Source organism: Perognathus longimembris, chromosome 3, assembly GCF_023159225.1.
Source record: "Perognathus longimembris pacificus isolate PPM17 chromosome 3, ASM2315922v1, whole genome shotgun sequence".
Lineage (NCBI taxonomy): Eukaryota > Metazoa > Chordata > Mammalia > Rodentia > Heteromyidae > Perognathus > Perognathus longimembris.
The window spans coordinates 89,085,200-89,098,429 of record NC_063163.1 but is presented as its reverse complement, the minus strand read 5'-3'; the positions used below and the strand labels follow the sequence as shown (position 1 = coordinate 89,098,429).

The 13,230-nt window shown below is 47.5% G+C and overlaps 1 protein-coding gene across 1 annotated transcript in view; it reads right to left on the bottom strand.

The window, feature by feature from the left end:
* Window positions 1-13,230, bottom strand: part of Tmem132c (transmembrane protein 132C) — a 175,670-nt gene that overhangs the window by 145,176 nt on the left and 17,264 nt on the right. The window lies entirely within an intron of this gene.

Here is a 13,230-nt window from a genome sequence, read left to right as displayed (position 1 = left end):
TCAGCAACCACATCAAGGACAGCTGTGGGTGGTGGCCTGGCTACTCCGGTAGTTTCCAAGTCAAATCCTCCTCCTCTCACCGACAGCTTTTATCTCACAGCTGTACTTGCCTGTGTGCTTGTCCCTTCCATCTCCTCTCCCTCGCTCTTGGGCCCCGAGTTATGGGCTACCCCACAACCCCCTCCCAACCCAGATGTGTGTGCGGCGATGGAGAGATGAAGGGCGGGGTGCACACTGCTCACCTGCCTGGAGATGCAATCTCACACGTAGCGATGGGGTGCGAGAGACACCGAACGAAGCACAGGGAAACACTGGCAAGCACTGGAAGTAAATTTCCTTAAGTTTTTCTGTCTTTCTCCCTCTACCACACAGCCTATCACAAGCTCCTCAGAATTAAGCAAGAGGAGGAAGGAGGAGGAGGAGCAGGAAAAAGAGGAGGAAGAGGAGGAGGAAGTGGAAGAGGAAGGGGGGAAAACATGAATTAAGCTATGCTTTATTGAAAATATAATTAATTCCTGGCTGGTGTCTCACTATGTTGTTGAGAGAGAGAAAGAAAAAAAAAAAGGCAGCATCGAGTAATGAGATTTTGGAGAAAGTAAATGTGTGATGAGTCCTTTGGCCTCTCTGCCTTTACTTCCAGGCAGCTCAGTCTGGGGATAAAGGTGATGGAGACTGGTGAAGACCCTCTTCCACGCCCCTTTCCTTGGAACACAGATTGATCTGTCCTGTGGTAGGACCTGCCATTCATTCTTTAATCTGATCTTTTACCCTCCTTCCCTCCCTCTCTCTCTCCCTCTCCCTCCCTCCCTTTCCATTTTTTTTTTTTTTTTTTGTGCAGGGACCTCTCCCTTAACTTTTTCCACATAAGGCTGGTGCTCGACCATTTGAGCCATAGCTCCATTTCCAACTTTTGGCTGGTTAACTGGAGACAAGAGTCTCACCAACTTTTCTGCTTGTGCTGCCTTCCGACTGTTATCCTCAGATCTCAGCTTCCTGAATAGCTAGGATTCGAGCATGAGCTACCACCAGTGCCAAGCTTCCATTACATATTTTTACAAATTAATTAATTCATTTTCAGAGTTGGGGGCGGAGCCCAGCTTCTTGTGTTCACTAAGCATGCTCCCCACCACTGAGCTTCATCCCTAACACCTTCAAGTCATGCTTACAGGTCCTAGTATCAGAATCTCGGCAAACAAGACCATGTGTACGTTCCTGGCTTACTTCCACCACTAAAATCTGCTCAGCCATCTTCTCTCTCCACTTCCACATGAGCTCTTGGGGGGCAGAAGACAGGCTCACTGCCCTGTGGCTCTGCAGGAGACCCATCGGGAGCCTCCTGGCAGGATGCAAGTTTGCAGTGAATTTCCATGTAGCACATGGCCTTGGGTTGACGTGCACGTGTGCGCACAATATGTTCTTATATTCAAAGGTCTGTACTTTAACCAAAAGCCTGTAGAAGAGGTCTTCTTAAAGCTGCACATGACCTTATTCCTGGTGGATGTCAGTTCCCTCCTTTCCATTTCTCTCCTTTCCCCCATCTCTTCTTTCAAGGGTTGCCACCTCCCTTTGCATAGGTTCCAGAGGCTTCCTTTGGAAGTCTCTGGCCCAGCCCCAGGGCACAGCTGAGCGAATGCTCTCAGCAATCTGGCTCCCTCCAGGGCCGTGTCTTGCAAGGGAATTGCATTTTCTCCCACAGTATCGGCCACACGCTGGTCCCTGATCCACACTCTGTTACCGTGCTTATTGGCAAAGCTCACAGATTCCATCAAGAGCCTGGGGAGGCGACAGAGGCGCATCTATCAGCAATCTAATTCCACACGCCTGTTGCAAGGAGCCAGCATTATCGCAGCAAAGACACGTCTCCTGCTATATTGATTTTTATATTAACAATAAAAGACAGCCAATCCTCAACCAGAGAGGCTGTAAAGAGAAGATGAACATCCGGGGTCCTCCTTGGACTGCAGTTCGTGAATATTCTTTGGCTGAAATTCCTGCTTTGTCACGCCTGCCGATCTCTCTGTGGGTCGAGGGTCTGTCTCCTTCCCAGTCTTCAGAGGATGGACCCTGTTCTTCCATCTCCATGAGGTCCAGGCTCAGGAAACTCAGCTGCTTTGAACAGTTCCATAGTTTCCTGGGTTCCTGCTCATTTTCCCCCGAATGGGGAGACAGGACTGTATTGAAGTGCTTCTCCCGGAGTTGGCATATAAATCCTGCATTTTTCGTCAAGTTTTCTCTCAGGATGCTCTCCGTGAATCCTCCATCCAAAAGATGGATGTTATCTGTTTGTATGCTTGTGTACGCAGTGCTGTCCCCATCGACTGGGTACAGAGCTCAGAGCAGGGCCTTTCTACGCCTTGCTTCTAGCCACATCTGCTGCCTCGGGGCAGGGCAGGCTCACAGGAGTCTATGTAGGAGGAGTGGGGTGGGCTCTGTTTTATTTTACATGGTAATGCTGCATATCCAACTTCCCGCTTCTATGCCTCCTGCCTATCATTTCAATGGGTATCTCTCCCTCCATATGCACGGAGCACCAGGGTGAAATTGTTTATGTAAAACTCAAGAAAATTTAAAGAAACTCAGCACTTTGGCTAGGAATGACACATACTCGGTGCCTCAAATATTAAATCAATTATCACCAGTAGCATCTTCTGGGGGTGATTTCTTCTGGTCTCTGATATCCTCTAAACGTCTCAGGGTCCCCAAAGTGAGCCCTTTGGAATGGCAAATGAATAAAAAAGATGAAATTGGCCTATGCCCCCTAAGGTAGCCATATGTCACCTCTAGCCATGAAATATCACCCACCTATGACTTTTCTTGTTCTTCCCTGCATGTAGTGCTTGGAAAGAAGCTTGGTCATGTTAGTTATTGCTATGTTACAAAACAATCCTAAAAAGTTCTGGGGTAAACCCTTTCTGTGCTCATGGATCTGTGATTGGGCAGACCTGGCCCACAGCACTGAGTCTCAGTCACACATGACGTCAGCTGTGGGCTGCACAGGCTCAGAGGCCCAAGAGGCTCACTCAGGTCCCTGGGGAAGATCTGCCTTTCCAGCTGAAATACTAACAAGTGTGCTTCCATACAGCCAGCCCAGGTCACTTGAGCTTCCTCACACTATGGAGGCTGCATTTCCAGTATAAACAAACCCAGGGAGACAGGTTGGCAGAAGCTGCATCACCTTTCAGAGCAGGTCTGCAGGTGCTGGAGCATCAGCATGTGTGCTGGTCCTCGGGGAAGCCTATGTCGTCTCCGTTCAGGACTGGAAATGACTCTCGTCCCTCACTGGGGAGCGGTGAGGTTCCAGAAGAGCATGTAGGGTGGGAAATATGACCATGATGGCATTGGGGCCAGATGTACTGCTTCCTGAGAGGAGCGAAGATTGCATGCACAGAAGGTGAGCCTGTGAATATTCTTCTGCCATAGCCTTTGTCCTCTGTCTTCTTAGAAGTAGAAATCCTGCAGAATTGGTCTTCTTAGGAAATAGACACACTTTAGGCTGCTCTCCTAGAATTTTTTTTTTTTTTGCTTTGGCCACTTTATTGAGATACAGTCATAAGAAGGAATGCAGAGAAATCCGTGGACTCTTCATCTGCTTTTCTCCAACATTAACACTGTGCAAAGTACAATACGAACAGCAATGGAGTTCTCTTTGCTCTCAGATGCCCAAGATTTTACTTGTGTTCACTCTGTGTGTGTGCATGTGTGTGCATGCATGTTCACATGCATGTATTCAGTTCTATGAAAGCCCATCAGAGGTGTAGTTGGTGCCTGTTTCTTTAAGTGGCCATGCTCAGGGATCCATCTGGGCTAGGACTCTCCTGTTACGTCTTGGTAATGGCATTCCCTCCCCTCCCCCAACATCATCTCCTCTTCCTAACCTCAAGTGTCACTAGTCTGTTCTCCACATCTAAAACAGTATCTCTTCAAAAATGCTATTTAAGCAGGTGCTGGTGGCTCACACCTGTAATCCTCGCTATCCAGGTGGCTGAGATCTGAGGATCATAGGTTGAAGTCATGGGTAGGAGAAGTCTGTGGGACTCTTATTTCCAATAAGCTGCCCCCATCCCTCCCCCCCCAAAAGAAGGTAGAAGTGGAACTGTGGCTCAATTGGTACAGTGCTAGCTTTGAGCAAAGAAGCTTGGAAACAGTACTCAGGCCCAGAATCCAAGCTCCAGGACTCTGGCGAAAAAGCAAAAATGCAATTTATGTGCAATCAAACAACATGTCCCCTTGGGGACTGGTTTATCAGTCAGCATATTTTCTTAAAGAGCCTTCCAGATTACTACATGCATACTACATGCTCCTTTTCGTGGTTGAGTAGTATTCCACAGCTTGGATGTACCACAGGGTTTTAAATCATTTCCTCATGTTCATACCCTTTTTTCACCCAGAAGGAAATGGAAGCAATGGTCATGGTTGTGTTCTTTCAAGGAGGACACATTTAACAGCATGCCCTAGCTGCAGATGTTAGCTAGACTTCCTATCTCGCCCGTCTGGCTCAAAGCTAAGCTTTGCAGATCCTCAGTAGATCTATGACAGGTTTGTTTTGCTTAGATCAGCCTGATCAGTTTCATCTGCAGGAAATCAAAGCACATTCATTGACAACACCCACCCCACCCCCCCAGCAAAGACTCACGCCCATGGTCCAGTGAACACAGAACTGTCCTCAAATCTTTTATCATTGGGCAAAAATATCTCCATCTTTACACGTGAGTCTGCCAGCTGGACCTTAAGAGACAATGAGGACCAGCAGAGCGATAGAGAAGAAGTACAAATCCCGCATGTTTTGGGCACAAAGAACAATTGAGGAAAAAAGGCAACCTTCCCACACAGCAAAACCACACTGCCTCACACAGCTCTCTACCAGTAAGCACATCTCAGGATGTGAAGGCAGGGCCGCACTTCATCTCATCTCCCGCTGCAGCTGGAACAGTGAACTAAAACAAATTGATTTTTACGACAAAGGCAGTTCACCCAAGAAAAACATACTTTGAAACAGCAACACAAAACTCCAAAAAACAAAACCCAACACCAGAAGACAGAAGTCTGCTTATCTGACCGCTTTTGGGGACAGGTTGTATGTTACTAGACAGTTGGGTAAGATGATTTTAAAAGGGTTGTTTTTCTTTCTTTTTTAATATCCTTGAGATCCATAATCTCTCTGATGATATTTTCTTTTTATCGCTTGGAACTGTCCACGGTCTCATGCAAAGTAGGACTTTCACAGGAACAGGAGTCAAGACACATTATGGGTTTGCTCAAGACAGCTCACAATGGGGAAGGACAATAAGGTTTGCTCATCTGGCCTGCTGGACATTTGAGCCTCTTCGTTTGGTTATAGCACCCAAATATTCAAGCCTCTTGGCTATAGCTCCTGATTCTTTCTCTCCCTCCCTTCCTCCCAGCCAGGACAGAAGACAGAGCCAATCCTGGCCATACACTCTCCAGGGGTTCTGAGCACTGAGTGGAATGAGGCAGGGCTCAGAGGAGACATAGCTGGCATCGTTTCAGCATCCTTTGGACCACACTATTCTGATCCTCTTCCCTGGACCAGTGGGGTATACAGGTGCCTGGATATGACGGGTGGTCTGATTTCTATAATTCCTCCTGCGATGTGGACCGCCGTGCCCATTGCTGTCTGCCAACCAGTCCCACCTCACAGAAAACAGTTCCTTTGATTCCTATGTGGGCTGTCAGCTGACCAGTATCATATCTCCTTTCTCCCACCAAAATGTCTTACCCTAAGTTACCAAGGCAGGATTTCCGAGAAGCCAAGGCCTCTTAAGCTCCTTCCAACTCTCATATCTGTGACAGCAACACTTAAGCCCCTGGGGTAAAGTGTCTCACCATGGGCCACAGTGGGAAGGGGTTTCATGCAAGGCTGGACCCCATGATTGCTGATCCTTGCCCATAACCAGATACATTTCACTTCCTTTCACACACAGCACCTTCAATGCTGCGCGCCTTAGGCCTGCGGCCCAGACAAGGAACTCATCTCACCACTGATCACTTAAAAATACCCAATGTATTGATTAAAAAACCCAATTACGCTTGTGTCAGTCAATTAATTAAAGCTGAGACTAATGGAATACTGGCTTTTATTTAAAGTTTAGTAAAAGATGGCGTGCAATTAGCTGGCAACAGACATGATACCAGCAGGGTTTCAATTATGGATGATAGCTCCCTAATTCAATACACGGCTGTAATTAAGAACGCAATTAACTCTTGAAGTTGTGCGGGTGTCATTCAGCATAAGAGCCCATAATGACCCTTGTTGTTCCTACACAAAAGCCTTTGGCAAAAGTTGAATTATCCCTCAAGGGGAGTGTGTGTTTTTACTTATCACTAAGTACACAAAATGATCATATGGGCATTTAGCCAGTAGGCTGGTTACACGCACAAAGGCAGAGAAATATGTGCAATATAACTTCTCTGGCACTTGCTTTTTAGGAACCTGAGGAGTTAGAAACTTGTTTTTTTTTTATGATGGATAAAGAGCCATTGGTCCTATGGAACTGAAGAGGAAAACTTACATGGGCCCTCCAAGAATTTATCTTCAAACGTAAGTCAAGTTAAGTATCTTTTCCAAATGGTGGGTTTTGGCTCACTCTTCTGAAAGTTTAGAGCTGAGGTCTCATTTTTCTTACTCTCCATCACCTCTTCAAAGCCCAGCCACAAGTTGGCACCTAACATACCCTTGGAGATTGTTCTTGCATAAATGACCCTCCCCCCCCCCACACACACACATTGCAAGATGCATGGGAGGTAGGTGTGATGAGCTCACCGTAAACAAAAGGGTAGAATTTACTTGCTTCTCAAGTTTACTCTACCTGTTGCTTCTTGACCCTCAGAGAATGCCCTTCCGTATCAATCCCTACGGGGATTATGTAAAAGACACCGGAAAGAAATATAAAGTATATCTAAGTTAGATATACATTATATATACATACACACACAATTAGCCTCCCTTTTGCTGGTTAGTCTATTGGTTTCTGAAGATAATATTTTGTCAAATTTCCCCACTTTTTTTTTCCAATGCAGCATCTGAGCACAGGGTACCAGTACTGTGACTCCGAAACACTCAATAAACGTTTCTAGCTTGAACATCTGTTATCAGTTGAGTTGCCTGAATGTCTGTTCTTATTTCTTTTAGTTGTATAACCACAGGGCAGCCCAAGTGGCTCCAGGCTTTGTTCCTGAAAGAAAACAGTTAGGAAGAGAGAAAGTTTTGATTAGGAAAACAAAAGCTGAGCTACGGGCTGGGATTTAGGGCATGTCAGTGGAGAAGAGGCAAACCTGCCCAGAAGATGACAGAGTATTCTGTCCTGAGCTTGAAAAAGGACTCCCTGAACATCAGAGAAATGTCTGGAACAGACCTGGTTACTGAGCAGAGGGGGGAGAAAGAAAACAAAGCCCTCATGTAATTGAATTTTAAAATTCATATGGGCAGATGCTATTCAAAATTTTGAGGTCAAACTGGATGGGCCGCTCAGCTTTTGTTCTGGTGATGGGTTCGCAGGTGCTAATTATATTATTATTATTTTTTTAAAAAATAGCTAACTAAATACCTGAATAAAAACAAGAGAGCGCCACACGATCTAGGAAGGGAGTGTGTCACATAACAAGGGTTTGCACACCTGAGCCCCGGCAACAGCGATGATACAACACAAAACTTAAACCAGTCTGAATGATGCTACATTAAAATGCCAAAAATGAAACATGCAAGAAGAAAAAAAAAACACCCCACAGAAACATCCCACATTTCAGCTTCTGAGATAGTCCCACCATATGCTGGTCCTGCCCTCCTGCTCCTCTCCCAGGGCCCCCTCCTCGCCCGCAGGAAGATAGAGGAACTGGACACACATGCTGACTGCCCCAGGAGACCCGGTGGACCTGAGAAACAGGACAGGTCATCATTCCCCCGGGGTCCTGTGGGCCGCTCACCTGAGGAGTGCTGTCTCCTTCCAGGTTTTCTAGCATGGTACCCTAATTTCCATTCACCTGTCTGGCCCTCAAGTTTCTCTGCCTTCTGGACCAGCAACCTCACTCCTCCTCTGGCCTTGGTGCCCATAAAGTTCCCAGCCTTTGAACTTCATTGTCACTGGGAAGACCAGGGTATCCATCTGTGAAGTGACAAGGCACTGGCCACTATGGTCATCCAGGTCTTCTGAAGACCCCTCTGGATTGCCCATGAGAATTAAGACACCGTGGTGCCCTCCAACCAGACTCCAGGTAGGCTGGATTCAATGTCCCTCCGCAGTCCTTGTGGGCATCGGTGCTCACTGACTTGTCTCCTTGTGTGTCTAGCTCATCTTACACTGGCAGCAGCCAGGACATCAGCACTGTCAGGCATCTTCCACAGTCATGTGCACTTCCTGTGGCTATTGTGGCAAAGTATGTGGGCTGTGCTCCTTGGAGCCATGGGAGCTCATTTGTTCACACAGTTCTGGGGGCCTGAAGTCAGCGTCTATGGGGGTCCTGGGGCTGGAGGCTCGGAGGCAGAGCCTGGCTCCGGGTCTTGTTTGTTTGTCTTGGCTTGTGGATCTACCATCACTCTACTCTCTGCCTTCTTCTCTCCAAGCACGCATTGGAAGCCACCAGACAGTGGACTGAGAGCTTCCCTGACACATCAGTATAACCAAGGTGGATGTGAGGAGCAGGGAGCACTGTCTCTGTGCTGCCCCACTGGGCTCCCGCTACAACTAGTGGCATACAGGAGAACCTTAAAGATTGAGGAATCTTAAAGGGAGCTTTTTGCCAAGGACACATTCAATCGTATCTTTGAACAGCTCCAAGAAGAAGGTCCAGGAGTCATTGTTAATTCACACCTTCACCATTTTTTTAGCGTTCCTCACAGAGCTCAGGTACTACCTGAAAAGCAAAACACTCAAATCCACAATAAAGACAGAAAGAAATGTGCAACACATTTCTTCCTTTTTTTTTTTCCCTCCCCTCACTCCAGGGATATTTTTGGCTCAAACAATAAATGATTGAAGTAACAGATTTCTCCACTGAGCAAGATAAAAGTCCTTTGATCTCCCAGAGACTCTTGTTTGCTTTCCGTGCCAGGAGCTATTAAATAGATTCCAAGTTCAAGTGTCTCCCAGGGACTCCGCCACGTCCAGGGTTTCCCACCCTTTCTTCTCAGCTGTGAGTGATGGATTTAATCAAGTCCTCAGACAGCTCACAGCACGAAGGGAATCCAACCAGGGGCAGGGTCCCTTGTCTTGGTGGGAACTCCAGAGATGTCTCTTAGGGAGAAATATAATAAAATAAATGAATCCCCGGGTGCTGGGCCACTCGCTGGCCTTCCTGGATGTAACTCACTGCCTCCCCACACCGATGCCAATGCCACTGCCGCTGGAATTCTGCTGGCAGCAGCTGCGCCATGTGACCACCTTGGAGAACAGACACAGCTGCCAGCCTCTGCTGCCTCCCTGCCTCCTTCTGCACAGAAGCTCAGCCTAGCCACAGCTACTCCTGGCCGCTGACGGCCCTGTCCACCACCGCAGTGGCTGGGGCCTTGTTCCTTGTTTGAGAGATGCTATTTCTGCCTCGGTTCAGTCCAGCAAATGCACAGCGTTCCATCAGGAACACTTACCGATCATTGTCAAGAGAGAGAAAAAGCCAGCCATGATACCTGGGTAATAATTACAGCCACCAAGAGAAGAATATGGACCCCTTTGGGGTAAGGGTTAGCATCAGATTTTTGGGGACCACAGGCAGAATGGGAGAGTGGCAGTGGCAGGCATGGAAGCAGAGGCCCTGAAACCCCGATCCTGTCGCTGACGGCCCCTTGCTGTGTGATCTTACACTGCTTACCCGGCTTCTCTGTGCTCAATCCAGAGACGGACAGGAACCGATTTGACCCTCAGGCTTGCATCCCTGGTTTTCTGAGTGCCCAGGGCCCGCCAGGGGTGACTCTGGCTTCTTTCTGCACACAGGGTCCCCACAGTGCCCTCGATCTCCTCCCTTAGTGGTACACAGCTCTCCCACCTCCCCATCGGTGTGTTTGCAGAATTCCAGCAAGCAGGAAGTTTCCTCTGGAGAGCAGGAAAGAAATCGAGTTGGTGGTGGGACTGGGGAGGCCAGGACAACGTGAGTGATAGCGCTCAGTGCTGAACAAGAGAGCAAGTGTTGTGAGCGGGAGGAGTTCTGGGCTCCTGTGGTTGACAGGTCCTGGGAAATGGCTGTCTCCAGAGAGAACTGGAGCTAAGAGCTGGCTGACTCCGTGAAAGCCAGGTGGGTGTCTCCCCCTGGGAAGGATTCATTCTTAGGCAAGATGGCTGCTATGAGCTCCAGGACCCACAGCCCAGGCGGGAAGAAAGCTCCAGATTTTCTAGCGATTGCAGCCAAAGTCCCCAGAATGCCATTCGAAGGCTGTGAAGGGCCCAGCTTTGAACACCTGCCAAACTCTCAGCTAATCCCCAACTCAAACGAATAAGCCACCCCATTGGCTGAGCTGGGGTCATGTGACTGCTTGTGGAGCAGAGAAGCAGAGCCCCCGACCTAGGGGATCCAGAGCTAGGGACCCACAGCCTCCCCGCACCTCACCAAAAAAAAAAAAAAGAAAAGAAAGAAAGAAAGGAATTCCATTGTGAGGATGGCAGTGACTTCTGGGGTGAAGATGGGTGAAGAATGGGTCCCCTTTTACACACAACAGCAAGGCTCATAAGCCACATGCAGAAAGTCACAGGCAGTGCAAGCTGGGGCCTGTGCTGCCCTGACATAGAAAGACATGCACTGGGAACACGCACTCTGAGAAGAAACGGAAAAGTCAAAATGCCATTAAGAGATAATACAGTTTTTCCTTTCTTAATTATTAATAGACTTTGAGGAATAATTTAGAGCTATATTACAACTGGATGAAGGAATTCATAATACATTTGGGTCACAGGAGATTATGAACATATCTGGCCTCATTTTCATGTCACCTGATAGAAATTCATCTGGCATAACAACTATGAAATGTAATAATGTACATTAAAATATGGGCCCTTGAAAGCTTTGGTGCACTTGCCTTTTGCTTTTTCCAAATCCAGAGAATTGGAGCTTATGGTGTTATGTGCAGACCGTTCTGAACATCTTTGTTCAAATATTGCTGAAATTTTAAAACAAATATAAGCTCCCTGCTGGGGCATTTCTACATTGTGATAGCCTTCCATATCCTTTTTCCCTCCCTGGTACCACCATGAAGTGGGGGGAGAAGATGTCTGCTTTCCATTCTTCTTCCAGAGCCAGTTGTTAATATCCTTTCTCAATGCCATGGGGCCAGTGATAGCCCAACCCAGTTCTACACACCTAGAAAAATCTGTCTCTTCATTCCAGAGATAGTGAGAGGCTCCTGTAGCTCCTTCCTTAGGTCCCTTCTTTATCCCTAGGGCCAGCCTATGTTTTCTCACCCTAAGCTCCATCGTGGTCTACAAAGAATTCTAGCTTGCCCAAAAGTTAACCACACTGGACTGTACCCATGCCGTTGCCAACTTACCAACTGAATCACACACACACACACACACACACACACACACACACACACACACACACACACACACCTGCCCACTCACATCTCTGCAGTAATTTAATTTCTGGAGAACCATCACTGATTCTTTCATTTTCCCTTTTCCTCCAAAACCTGAGCAGTAATCTAATTGACAGCTGGGACACTGAGCCACTGCAGAAGTTGACAAAATTCTTTCTTTTCTATGCCTTTCCTGAGGGCTTCAAACATCCAAACAGTAAAACAACCACACAGACACCAGACAGATATCCTTCTGCCACGAATATATCTAAGTGCAGGAAATAATCAAAGCACCTCCCTTTTGGCCTTTCAGAAATCAACATTACAAGAAAAAGAAGCATAATGACACACTAGAATCTCTTCAGAAGGTAAAAAAAATTAATGTGTGTTCTAAGATGATCTAAAAAAAATTCCAAACATTGTAAAGGGAACAGACTCCCTGGGGAGGAAATACCTGCATATTGACTGGAAAAGGAAGCCCGCTGCCATGGTGCCGAGCCCCACTCTGCTTCGGTGACAAACTTGGCTAACTGTATACCCTAACAGATTCTGAAAGCCTCAACCAGGTTTCCAGCAAAAACCCAAATTGATTCGTGTCACCTTGTGATCACCTCAACATCACAGTCACGAGCATCACTGGGTTGCTGCCAGTTCAAGATCCTGTCCACGTGGACAAAGACCAGCCCTGCACCAGCCACTGGGAGCTCTGCCAGCCACGGGTCACACAGTCTTCTAGAATCTGGGTGCAGCTGGTAACTGGCTCAAGGGCCATCCCAGCGATGGATTCAGGGACCTTCTTAAAGCAGGCAATTTGCAAAGAGCAACTCCCCCGATGGCTGCTGCTTGGAGGTTTTCTTTTTAATCACCAGCCAATTCTTCCATTACTACATAAGATAATGATGTTTAAATGTCATCTAATGCCCACTGCTCAACAGCTGTGGTTTCGTCATTCCAGATAATTTAATTTCCCATAGAGAAGGAAAAAAAGATAAGCCACAAAGAGACAGAGCCATCTCAAGTTCGGTGGGGGCATAAGGTTTAGAGGTTGTGTGACGTTCTAGGCCTGTGCGACTGTGGGATGCAGGCTTCCCCGAGTTGGGGAGGTGGCTGGCAATTAGCAGGGAATAGAGCAAAGGCCAAGATGGGGCTGGTATGAAGCTAACTGAAGTGTTAAGGTCTCTCCCTCCTGTGAAGGGAGAGCCTTTCTTCTGTAGCTGAGATGGTGCATACCATGCTTCCCGAGAAGGCTGTCCTGGAGACTGTGGCTGGCGAGGCCCATCCCACCCCCAACCACCACCACCTTCCTCGAATCCCCTCTTAGGGAGATGCAAGTCAGACTAACACTGTGTAGAACCCACCGGAAACTCAGACTGATTTCTACAGACACACTATTCCTGCTGATACGCTCTCCTTTTGTCTAGGAATAATTCATTTCCTCTGCTTAAACAATAGGAAGCTAGAGGGACAACTTTTATTTAGACATCCAGAGAGAGAGAGAGAGATCTGAACCCACATGGCTTTGCCAATGTCCTGGCAGCCAGTAAGGGATTGACACACATCTCACGGTCCTTTTCATTCTTGTACCAAGAGCCCAACACCCACTTGGAAAAACCGGGTGCACCCATTGCCCTGGGGACTAAAGTTGCTCCCAAAGCCCTTGGCTAAGGCACTTCATCTGGAGGGTCTGATGTGCAGGGAGGAGAGTGTGTGCCGAG